We start from the raw sequence: 10,129 nt of genomic DNA, 5'->3' as shown, positions 1-10,129 counted from the left end.
TGACAGGGAAAACTCGGGTGCTAACGTTGTCACCCCATCCTAGGATATACATGTATTTTGTTTCCCACTAGAGAATATCGTCTCACTAATGTGACGACATACAACCTCATACGAGAGCTGTGATTGTTCTTGCCAGTATCACCCAACAAGGAATGGTTCTAGATTTTCGTTCACGCTGAAGTAGTAGAAAAGGAAGATTTGGCCTACACTTATCTTTGTAAATAGCCGAAAAAAGAATACTATCTATATGGATTCAAAGGAAAAAACGCAAGCAAAACAATTATGTTGTCAAACATACCTGGGGAGATTCCCCCCACCCCATAACCTTTAATTGTATTGACGTAATGTTACGTTTCATTACAGCTCTTCTACAAGCATTTTTATCTTCATATCATTCGTCAATGAAGTGATTTACTAGTATAATAGTCCGTCAAAATAGTTCGCCTTAATTTCAAAACAGTCTGTCACGAATATGATCCAGAAACTGTTATCGAATGAATCACATTATCTGGTCATGATTCAATCTTTTCTAACGTTGAGTGCTTAATTCATACTGTTAAACTAAATATGAAAGATATTCACTACACACTTTTTCTCCATACTGTTGCAAATATATTTCGAAACTATTTCAAACAGCTATCATTTAGCTTTGTTCCCTGTGTTCAATAATTATAATTTCTATCTAAATGTCTTTTCCCCATACGATGTAACATTATGATATGTCTTAATAAATTTTAGACAAATCAAGAGACAGATTTGAGTGTTACTTTAACACAAGTCCAAATGAGACAAGATCACGGCTAGAAGATGCATCAATAGCGTGAGAAAAAGTAATATCATTCCTGAAGCTTGAAGTATTCACCACTATTAATGCTACCCAGTGACAGACGTGAAACTCATAACATATCAGCATCACAGAGTTTAGAGAAGGAAAAAAAAACTCAGCTGAAAGTTGCTTTTCTAAGGGCAGATAGACATGTTACCTCAACACTATCTGCATGCTCTCTTAAGGCAGCTTTGAGTGCATTGTGATGCTGTTCGTTCTTCGTCATGTATCCATCCCACATGTAGTAATAAGGCTTGCTGGCTGGCTGGCACACACACACATGTATGTGTGTGTGTATATATATATATATATATATATATATATATATATATATATATATATATATATATATATATATATATCTTCTTGGCATCCGTCCGTCTACGAGAGACGATGGCATAGCTCCAAAGTACGCTTTTGCTTATCCTTCTTTTTAGCTCTCTTTTCAGCTTGCTTTATTGTTCTCTTTTCCTCTGCGTTTTGAACTCCCTGCCTGACAGCTAGACGCCAGCTGGAACGGTTGTTTGCACAGCTCTCCCAGTCGTTGACATTGATGTTTGCTGTCTTCATATCCTTCTTGCAAACATCTTTGTAGCGCAGATGTGGTCGTCCAGTTGGTCGTGCACCTTCTGCTAACTCCCCATATAACAGGTCCTTGGGAATGCGACCTGGGTCCATTCTCTTGACATGGCCGAGCCAGCGAAGGCGCCTCTCGCTGAGTATGGAGAACATCCTGTTCATGTTGGCGCGTTCTAGAACCTCTGTGTTGGGTACTTTGTCCTGCCACTGGATGTGCAGAATGCGCCGCAGACATCTCAGGTGGAAGCTGTTGAGTTTCCTCTCGTGTCTTGCATAGGTGGTCCATGTTTCGCTGCTGTAGAGAAGTGAGCTGAGCACGCACGCTTGGTAGACACGCAGTTTGGTCTTCTCTGTGAGGTTGGGGTTGTTCCAGACCCTCTGGTTAAGTCTGGCCATCACTGCTGCTGCCTTGGCAATCCTGCCGCCCACCTCAGAATCAATGGAGAGTGAGCTGGAGATGTTAGACCCGAGGTATGTGAAGTTCTCGACAACTTCCAAATTGTACCCATCGATGGAGACAGAGGGAGGGGAGTCTGTGTCCTGTGCCATGACATTTGTTTTCTTCAAACTCATGGTCAGTCCAAATTCCTTACATGCATGGGAGAGGCAGCATACCAGCTGCTGAAGTCCATCTTCCGTGTGTGATGTCAAGGCTGCATCGTCGGCAAAGAGCAATTCACGGATGAGTACCTCTGTGACTTTAGTCTTAGCACGGAGACGGGCGATGTTGAACAGCTTGCCGTCAGCCCTGGTATGGATGTACACTCCCTCGCTGCAGTCCTTGAATGCGTACTGGAGAAGCATGGAGAAGAAGATGGCAAAGAGCGTCGGTGCAAGGACACAGCCTTGTTTGACTCCGCTAACGACTGGGAATGCTTCAGATGTTGCGCCATTGAAGCACACTGTGCTGTGCATGTTCTCGTGGAACGACATAATGACAGCAAGCAGACGAGGGGGGCAGCCGATCTTCTGCAGAAGTCTGAAGAGTCCACTCCGACTAACCATGTCAAACGCCTTCGTCAGGTCTATGAAGGCAACGTAGAGGGGCATCCGCTGCTCGCGACACTTCTCCTGCAGCTGACGTAGTGAGAAGATCATGTCTACAGTTGACCTGCCGGCTCGAAATCCACACTGGGATTCTGGGTAGACGCGTGAGGCTAGGATCTGCAAGCGTGCCAAGGCAACACGGGCGAAGGCCTTTCCGACGATGCTGAGGAGGGAGATGCCCCGATAGTTGTTGCAGTCGCTACGGTCTCCTTTGTTTTTGTACAAAGTGACGATGTTGGCATCACGCATGTCCTGTGGGATGTATCCCTGTTCCCAGCAATGGCAGAGGAGTGTGTGTAGGGGCTGGAGCAGTGCTGGTTTTCCGCTTTTGAGGACTTCAGGCGGAATGCCGTCGCTTCCGGGAGCCTTCCCACAGGCAAGGCAATTGATGGCTTTTCCGAGCTCTTCCAGGGTGGGCTGTGTGTCTAGCTCCTCCATGACAGGCAGGTCTGGAATGGCATCCAGGGCAGTTCCAGTGACATTGTTTTGGGTTGCATATAGCTCGAGATAGTGCTCAACCCATCGCTGCAGTTGTTTCCCCTGGTCTGTGATGACTTCGCCCGTCTTGGACTTGAGGGGGGCAGTCTTGTAGCTGTGGGGGCCTGTCGCCTTTTTGATACCCTCATACATTCCTCTTGTATCCCCGGTGTCAGCAGCTGTCTGTATACTGTTGCAAAGGTTCAGCCAGTAGGTGCTGGCACAGCGGCGGGCAGTCTTCTGGACGTTGTTCCTTGCAATCCTGAGGGCTTGTAGTGTTCTGGGGCTAGGTGCAGCCTTGTATGCCAGGAGGGCTTTCCTCTTTGCCTCAGTCACGGGCTCCATCTCCTCCCAGATTGCCTCATACCAGTCGACATTCTTTCGCTCCCTCTTCCCGTAAGCTGTGATGGCTGAATTGTACACAGAGTCACGGATATGGGACCACTTGGAATCAATGGTGTCATCAGGTAGCACTTTGGTGACCTCACCAAAGTGATATATATATATATATATATATATATATATATATATATATATATATATATATATATATATATATATATATATACAGACACACACACAGAGATTGGGGAACACATGTCCAAATTAAAATATGAAATATTTGATTTGCCAATATGCAAATAATTCAAGCATGCTGCTATTTAGGATATATTAGAATTATATTGTTTCATTTGGGTTTCAATAATACAATATTATGAAAATATTTAATTTTCTTTGGCGTTTGTGTTTGTATTTTGCTTTGTTTGTATTGTCTGTATGAAAAGGTGGATCGATAGATCTCGAGAACTCTTGGCCACTGTCTTAGACTTCCTGCACTATGCTGTGTCGTGCGTTTGTCCTCTAATTGTTCGTCGTTATAAACGACCCGTACACGATCTGAAGCTTTCAGGAAGATTGTTAATTTCTGTATAATTTTGAACTTTTTTTTATAGACAGAATGATTGTGGTCACTTTTATGAAGAAAAAAAAAATGAAACTAAACAAGAAAAAGACTTGTAGAAATAGTACACCATACAACTATGGTAAATGTATTCAAATGCATAGCTGCCAATGACATTGCGACAGTGAAAGCAATAGAACAATAACACTGGTCAACAGTGAAATCATTACTGACTTGAAAAGGCCCTAATCTGTAGTATTTTGGTGTGCCAAACACGAATATAACCGTGAAAAATTTGTATTGGCTCTCGTTTTGAAGATATTCATATACCTCATTTTCTATGTTTCACTGTGTAAATTTCTCCAGTAGGACTGCAGCAACATCCGGAATAATGATGTAACATTGCATAATACCATCATGCTCACATCATCCACAGTTGATTGCATCATTTTCTGATGCAATGCAATACTAATGCCATGCGGCTGCTGAAGTAAGTTGACGTCAGCAGTGTACTATACATGTGTAGGCCTATTATACTAATGCCAGGCGGCTGCTGAAGCTGACGTAAGCAGTGTACTATATAAAGCCCAATCAGATAGGTTCAGCATTTAAAATATTTTAGACGTTGTGCGAGACAGTTCAAGCTACTGTTACATAAAACTTATTATTTTATCCATTTACGTACAATAAAGAACAGTAATGCCTCGAAAGTGTGTTAATACCGCGGACAATTTTTGCTATATTTGTGGGGAAGTGACATTTGCCAACCAGAAGAAAAGTATCAATTCTCAAGTGAAGAAGGCATATCATCTTTACTTCGGATGCAAGGTTGGTGACCAAGACAAGCCTTGGGCTCCGCATATATGCTGTGCTACATGTACAACACAGCTTTCACAGTGGTTGAATTGCAAAAGGTCATCAATGCCGTTTGCAGTCCCAATGGTGTGGAGAGAGCCAAGCAACCACCTAAATGACTGTTACTTCTGCTTGGTTCCTCCTCTTTCCGGCGGAATAACGAAGCGAAAGAAGTCGAGAATAGTCTACCCAAACATTCCGTCTGCATTGAGACCAGTTCCACATGGTGAGGGACTTCCTATTCCAGAACCTCCAGCAGAATATTCTCTTGATTCATCTGACGAAGACAAAGGTGAGTCGACCTGTTCTTCTCCTGCTCCATCAGCATGCAGTGATCCAGATTTTCACTGTGGTGCATCATCAACCCCACACAGAATAACACAGGAAGAACTAAATGACCTGATTCGTGATTTGGACTTATCAAAGAACAAGGCAGAATTGCTAGGATCAAGACTCCAACAATGGAATCTTCTAGAAGAAGATGTCACAATTACTGCATATCGAAAGCGCCACCAGCAATTGGAGCCTTTCTTCAGAAAGGAAAGTAATCTGATATTCTGTTCCGATATTGAGGGCCTCATGAATGCTTTAAAAATCACTCATGACCCACAAGAATGGAGACTATTTGTGGACTCTTCGAAACTGAGTCTCAAGGCTGTGCTTTTGCACAATGGAAACATTCTTCCATCTATTCCAGTAGCGTATGCTGTCCACATGAAAGAGACATATGATAACTTAAGGCAGCTACTGAATTCCATTGAGTATAACAAGTACAGCTGGCACCTCTGTGGTGATTTGAAGGTAGTTGCCCTTTTAATGGGACTGCAGCAAGGATATACAAAATACATGTGTTTCTTATGCGAGTGGTCTAGCCGAGCAAGGGAAATACACTACATGAGGAAGGAATGGACTCACAGGCAGAATGTAGCCATTGGAGAGAAGAATATCCAACACCCAGCTCTGGTTGAGGCTCAGAAAATCTTGCTACCACCCCTTCACATCAAACTAGGTTTGATGAAGAACTTCGTGAAAGCCATTGACCGGACTTTGCCAGCATTCCGATACCTGCATGAAAAATTCCCTCGACTCAGCGAAGCAAAGATTAAAGAGGGAGTTTTTGTGGGTCCTCAGATTCGAGAGCTTTTCAAAGATGACCGGTTCAACAACTTGCTGGAAGGTGACGCGAAACAAGCATGGAATGCTTTTCGCCTAGTTTCTACAAACTTCCTCGGAAATGTTAGGGCAGAAAACTATAAGGAACTAGTAGAAGACATGTTGATGAAGTATAAGAAACTTGGCTGCAATATGTCTCTAAAGATTCACTTCCTTCATTCCCATTTGGATTTCTTTCCTAGCAACTGTGGTATTGTTAGTGATGAACACGGCGAACGTTTTCATCAAGATATCGCAACAATGGAACAAAGATACCAGGGAAAATGGTCCACTACAATGCTGGCTGACTACTGCTGGACACTCCTCAGAGATGCTCCCGAACAGCTGTACAAGAGACAGGCGAAGAAATCTAAGATGTAGTCAATGACTTGATTTTTTATAGGTAGGCTATTACAGTTGACCTTTTACTATTGGAATGCATTTCGTTATGTAAACATTAATTTCTTGCAGATTACAAAAAAACTAGAGCCAATTTTGCAATTTGACTGTCATATTCGTGTTCAGCACATAAAAATTGATAAGAATTGACTAATTTTATTTCAGTAACATGACTTTTGTAAAAATTTGTTGTCCAGTGTAATATAAACAGTTTCTCCCCACACGGATTAGCAGACGCGACGTGCTCTCTTGTTTTAATGCAGAAGAAAAGTCGCGTAGTTAATGTTTTGCTGCGGGTATTGGTGAAAATAAAACCACATGCGTGATGCCAACGCAGTCAGTGAACATTCTTAATATGTTGGACGGTATAGCAATCAGATTTTTCTTTGAGGTTCCTTACCAGTTCAATATTTTACGCCTTAGGAGATTGCTAGTATCACAGAAGAAGAATAGAGACCGTGATGTAATTGTTACTAGAGCTGACATTCTAGCCAGGTTATTAATCGACCACTCATATTTCAATTTGATTATTTCAAGTTGTAAAAGGTAACAGGTTTGTAGGGACAGAATGCGAAAATAAAGAAAATCCTGTCCCATCACGGTTAAATTCAAAGGCAATTCTACGACTAATTAGAAACGCCTTTGGTTGTTTTTCACTCACTCAGTGATGTCACGACCGGGAATCCAAGAGCGACAGGTACGTGAAAAATTACCCCAGGGCAGTTTTCAAAGAGACTGGATCGTGTCTAATCGGAACCGAGAGATTCAATAAGCAATTTGTTCTAAGTCCATTTTCCGATTAGTACATGTGTGATCGCAGCCAAGAGTAGATCGTGAGAAGTTGAAAGGCATTAGACGTTACTCCGAGTTTGCGCTCTGATTCTGATACTCCTTCTTGAGAAGTATCGTCTGTTTTATCATCGTCAATGACACGTACAACTCAAACCGCAAGAAAGTACACCGGACGATGAAAAAATCCATGGAAAACTTTACCTTCAAGAGAAATATAAATCAATAGAGCATTATACGCAAGTATAAAACTATAAAACTAGACAATTTGAAATCGGACTGAATTTTTCAAAACTGAATCAAGCGCACGAGCAGCACGTGTAATCCAACAAGATGGCGAAGCACAGAGAAATAAGCGAACTTGAGAAATATTTCGACACAGAAAGAATTGAAACAGCAGAGGAAGCTTTTTGAAGTGTTCCTATCAAAAGGGGACCCAGGAAATTGACACGACAAAAATACCAGCAGACAAAAAGTAAACATCAGTGGGAGCAATGATTGCAGCTTTAAGTATGAGAAAAAAGGACTTCACAAACCTAACGGAAAGTTTGAACATGAAAGGACACAGTGTTTCATTCTAATACCCAAAGGGACATATCCAATCATGCCAGATGGAGATATGGAAATTGCGGTTGGGACAATAATAATAAAAGAACCAAAACCTTTTCTGAGAAAGATTAAAAATAAAACAGGATAGCTACATATTATCGACATATCAATGGAAATCCCACTCGAAACAACAGTGAAAAAGTTTCAGCAAAAATTACACACTGAAGTTCTAAGGAAGCGAGAAATGGATACAATCCCGGGATACATAATAAAACAATGGCATTAGAATACTAGAAGTTGAAAAGGAAAAGTTATACACAATCAAAAAGGTCTTCTTTTTACATGGATTTCTTATAAAAACTTGGTATAAAGGATGCATTTTCCACAGAAAATGTCACAAATGTGGAAAAACTGGACACACGCCAAAGAGATGCAAGGAACAAGAAGAAGAAACAAAACAACAGCTACGAGTAGAACAGTTACACCACAGAAGTGAGATTACGATCTTCCCTAAATAGACAAAAACAAAACCAGCATTTGAATGAAATAGAAAAAGTAAAAGAGAAACAGGATAAACAAAAACAACAATCACCTAAAAAAGAAAAAGAGTTACACGAAGGCAGCCAACAACCTCTTCAACAACAAAAGTCTAAACAACAGCAACAACAACAGAAGCAACAACCAATCGATAAACAGAAACAACAAAAACAAGAAGCGAATGAGAAACCAAAAGAAACAGAGTAAACAGCAGAACCAACAACAAAAACAAACGGAAACGAGAGAACAACAACAAAAACAACAACAGCAACTGCAACGACAACAAAAAAAAAGCAGAAAGAAGAACTCCAAGATGAAATAGGACCAAAAATAAAACCCAAAGAAAACACTAACGACTGAGCAGAAAAAAGAACAGAAGAAAAGAACCAAGAAAGCGAAGCCATTTACAAGCCAAGAATCTGAAACAGGACAATTGAAAACTACCCCGGAAGAGAGTGAAAGGAAAAAGAAAAAGATCTACAAGCTATCGTACGATGAGGAACTTGACCTTGAAAAAATATGTTATTGAGGTGTCAAGTCTACCTGAATTGGAAAATGAATGAGGATAAAAAAGAGATCCAAGACTATATATATATATATATATATATATATATATATATATATATATATATATATATATATATATATATATATATATATATATGAGAAAAAATACAGCACAAACAACCCGTACAAGCTAGTAAGAAAACAAACACGCAAGCAAAATATACAATAAGAGAGAGTACACTGGCACAAAAAAAGACAAGCTAGGAAGAAATACTTAAATAAAAAAAAAAAACATTTAAAAGAGAAAAAATGTAACGAATGACATTCATTCACCTTGAACAAATACACTAAGCATACGGGTACACTTACAGTTAGGAAGGTGGGCCAAAATCCATGGTCTGAAAAGATCAGAAGAGGGACGTCACCACCCCACCCCCCAAAACCAAAAAGTCAAACTGCGGAAAGGACTTTTAGGAATTCGAAATTGGATTGTGAACGAAGGCTTCTCGAGGTAGCTGATATAGTTGAATACGTTGATATTTTATTAAACTGCTATACCTTTCACCTTGAGTCTTTTATACACCTAGACCATTGGTATTGCTGACTCGGGACTCGGAGCTATTTAAATTTTAATTGTCCACCTTCTCCGGTGTAAGAAATAATAGTGTAGGGAGCTCGAGACGAAGTGGCGACATCGTCCGGGATTTGAAAGAGACATAAATATCAGATTTAGAAGCAAATAATTTTTATTAGGAAGTACTATTTTAACATTTTAAGAGAGAGTTTCCATTCTATGTATTTCGTATTTTCACATTTGCATGCTTGTTAGCTTTCATTTACATAGCTCTTCGTTACGGATCACTGCCATCTCACGTCTGTCTGTGGCGGTTCGAGTCTAAGATTCAGCCAATGTGGGTATGTGAGAAAGCTTGCCAGTAGCTTCTCGAGGGTCGGTGGTTCTTTCCGGGGTTTTCCCGGGTTCTTCCTCCACTGTTAATACTGGCCGCCATGTATAGCCTATCGTGTGCTGAAAAATGGCGTTAAACCCCACAACAACAACATCATTTACATAACGTAGTATTGGAGCAAAATATCGGGTCAGATATCGTACTAGAGGCAATTCGAGAAATTCGCTTGCGTACATAAGATTCCTAAACAATATTGAACAATCAACGTTTCGGCCTTTCTACAAGATGCCACTAGGGAAGTTTATCACAATTACCAGCAGACCAATCAGACGATTACAACACCCTGAAGAAGGCCCTTCTTTGCCATTATCAGATGACCGCCGAAACAAACCGGAAACAAACTCTCAATTTCACACCTGAGATCGCGGGTTATTTGAGAAGTGGATGAAAAAGGCGGAGATTGACCAGTCGTATGAATGTTTACGTGAGGCGATACTCAAGGATCAGGTCCTGAGTACATACAGGCGAGAGCATTAGACTCTCGAAGAGATTGTCAGCATGGAGGAAAGATATGAAGCGCACTCAAAGACTAGAGTCTCTGGT

The sequence above is a fragment of the Sinohyriopsis cumingii genome, chromosome 11 (genome assembly GCF_028554795.1).
Source record: "Sinohyriopsis cumingii isolate HCF-2022 chromosome 11, ASM2855479v2, whole genome shotgun sequence".
Taxonomy (NCBI): domain Eukaryota; kingdom Metazoa; phylum Mollusca; class Bivalvia; order Unionida; family Unionidae; genus Sinohyriopsis; species Sinohyriopsis cumingii.
Note: the sequence above shows the minus strand (reverse complement) of the source record.